Source organism: Phytophthora infestans, genomic scaffold, assembly GCF_000142945.1.
Source record: "Phytophthora infestans T30-4 supercont1.104 genomic scaffold, whole genome shotgun sequence".
NCBI lineage: Eukaryota > Oomycota > Peronosporomycetes > Peronosporales > Peronosporaceae > Phytophthora > Phytophthora infestans.
The window spans coordinates 123055-126075 of record NW_003303655.1 but is presented as its reverse complement, the minus strand read 5'-3'; positions in this window follow the sequence as shown (position 1 = coordinate 126075).

Below are 3021 nucleotides of genomic sequence, written 5' to 3'. Positions count from 1 at the left end.
TCGAACTTGACCATTCTTTCCTTAGCCGTTTTTTTAGCACATCAAAGATTCTGATACTTCTTAATAGGTAGACGCGTTGCCGACAAGGGCGTAGAATAAGGTTTTATATGCAGTGGTAAGATAATAGCACAACATGAGAGGTGTCAGTTTTGGTTATTATAAGTAGGCCCGTAAAGAAACGTTAATCAACTTAGAGCCTAATATTTTGGAATCATCAATTAAGTATCAAATAAAAATACCGCCGTCAACAACAACAACAGCAAGGCGTCTTGCGACGCATGGTTATATTCAAAGGCTATAACCATAACAGGCACAGATTGGAGTGTCTAATGACTAATTCTGAATCAGCACAAAATGAACACACTTCAAGGCATAAAAAAATGCTACAGCTTGAATATTTTTATTAAATATTCAAACTGTAACACTTTTAATTTTCTTTCAAAGTAGCGAGTTTGGTTTGCGAAGTGGTTAGTTAATGGGCAGTTTATTACAAGCTTAACCAGGCAGTACAAGCGGGTATTTGATGCAAGCTGGACAGATATTCTTTGCATTGATGCAATCTAGGTTTCAGAAACGGCCCGTGAAATCGAGCACGGCGCTAAACTAAATATTTTATTTAGCGGTTTTAGACTGAAGTGCAGGTGCTTCTGTTAAGGTACAGTGATAGCCAACAACAATAAAGAGACTTTGCCAAGATCACTAGCGTAATCGTTTATGAGCATGGTAAGTATGATGCTAGGGGCTCAGTCTTTTGTACCGGTAGAAATATTTACACGGCTTACTGGGAATACAGCATTTTGTAGCAAATGAAACGCAGATTTATGAAATTAAAGAAGTCGATTTAGGCACATTGGGACTCAGAGGATTTGGACTAATTATCCGAAGCGAAGGCGGGAAGGCAAAAATCTGGAGTAAAACCGAAATTACCGCCGCGTAGACAGAGCCGCGTACGTCTTCTCGCGACCGAGATGCCCTCCAGTCGGGGCGTCATGATACTCGTGGATTATGCGCGCACGTAAATCAGCGTCGTTTGGGACGACGACTCGAGAACCATCGAGCCTGTCGATGCTGTACTTGAGCAGATTACCGTCCAGTCGATATCGATCGATCTGATTCCGCGTGGTCTTTGACAGGGCACTTAGCGTGTCACTACTAGGAGCACGCAGGTGCTTCATGATGGCGCCGTATATAGGGTCATCATCGTACGCTGTAGCAATCTCGTCGCCCAGCGGGAGCGTGGGCGTGGTCAACGTCAAGTTGATGCCTGACGACACGCAGACCGCACATTCGTCGTCGTCCTCATCAGCGATCTGATGTCCTAGCGCTTCACGGGGATCGTAGTCCGGACGCCGAGACAGCGCGTCGGCGAGAATGTTATTCTTGCCCGGCTTGTAGTGAACAACGAAGTTGTACTCGGAGATAATGACAGCCAACGGGCCGTCGTTGCGACAGTGAGGCTTTCATCGCGTCGCGCATGCTGATCAGGTAAACGCAAAGACGTTCACGGAGCAGTTAACTTTGGAATTAGTTTGCGAAGCTTAAACGCCCTTGTCGCGGGAGTCCCTTGTTGCGGGGAATGGGTAAATTCTTTCGCGGCCGGCTTCATTGGGGCCGCGAATGTATAGAGGGTTAAGCGCGGGCGGGGGTGGACCATCCGGCAAAAGGGCCTTCAGCGCCACAGAGCATGGGCCAAATTGCTCGGCAATCGCTGGCGTCGCAGACGACGTGGAATGGCTTTGAGTCATCAGCAAGCTTCAGTATCGGCGCAGACGCCAAACTCTTCTTCACCGAGTCGAATGCAGCTTGGTGGTCCGATTTCCACTCCCAGATCACGTCCTTCTTCAGCAGCGAGGACAGCGGCTGGATCAACCCAGCGTAATTCTTCGTGTACTTGTGCAAGTAATTGGCCATGCCAAGCCACTGACGCAACTCAGTGGGGCTTGTCGGCGTTGGCCAAGCACAGATAGACGATACCTTCTCGGGATCCGCACGCACACCGTTCTTGCTCACGTAGCATCCCAACACCGGAATCTCCGGTGCGCAGAAGACACATTTCTTCAGGTTTGCGTAGAGCTTGTTCTCTCGCATCACCTGGAAGACTTGTCTCAGGTGTTTCAGATGTACGTCCACGGCACTGAGGTTGCCCTCGGCGCGGCTGTGCACGAAGATGTCGTCGAAGTAACTCGGCGCGAAGTCTCGAAGCGGGCGAAGCACATGGGAGACCATGCGATTGAGGGTGGCAGGCGCGTTTTTGAGGCCCTGTGGCATTACGAGCCACTCCCAGAGCATCCCGCTCGGTGTACTTACGGCGGTGAGAGGCACATCAGATGTTCTCATCAGGATCTGATAGAATCCATCGGTCAGGTCGATGGCGCTGTAGATGACGCTGCCAGCCATGGAGTCCAGTACCATGTCCTTCCGAGGGATCGGAGTCTGCGCGGGGATGGTGGCATCATTCAACTTGTTGAATGCGTGAACGATACGCCATCCCCCTGTAGCTTTCTTCACACAGAACGTTGGACTGGAATGGGGAGAGGTACTCTCACGCACGTGACCCGCCTTTCGGCGGCCCTCGAAAAAGTCATCGATCGCTTTCACTTGATCACGCGGAAGTGGTCATTGTCTGGTAACGCAGTACTTCGTACCTGGCGCGAGGTCGATTTCATGCTGAACCCCACGATCCGCCGGTAGCTCGGCGGGGATTTAGAGCCTAGCAGGTGTACCCTGAATTGACTAGAGCATACTTCATTGCAAGTAGCTCTTTGTCATGAACTGGATAGTTCTTCTCTGCAGCTTTGAGCTGGCGAGACTCAAACGCGATCACGCGTTCACGCCCTTCGGCGTCTGCTTGTAGTAAAGCACAACCGATTGCAAAATCGGAGGCGTCACAGACGACGCTAAACGGACTATCCGGGTCCGGCAGCGCAAGGATCGGAGCCTGGAGAAGGCTCTCCTTCACAGCCTCAAAGGCTCCGTCGTGCTCGACGTTCCAGCACCATGGTGCGTCCTTCTTAAGGAGAT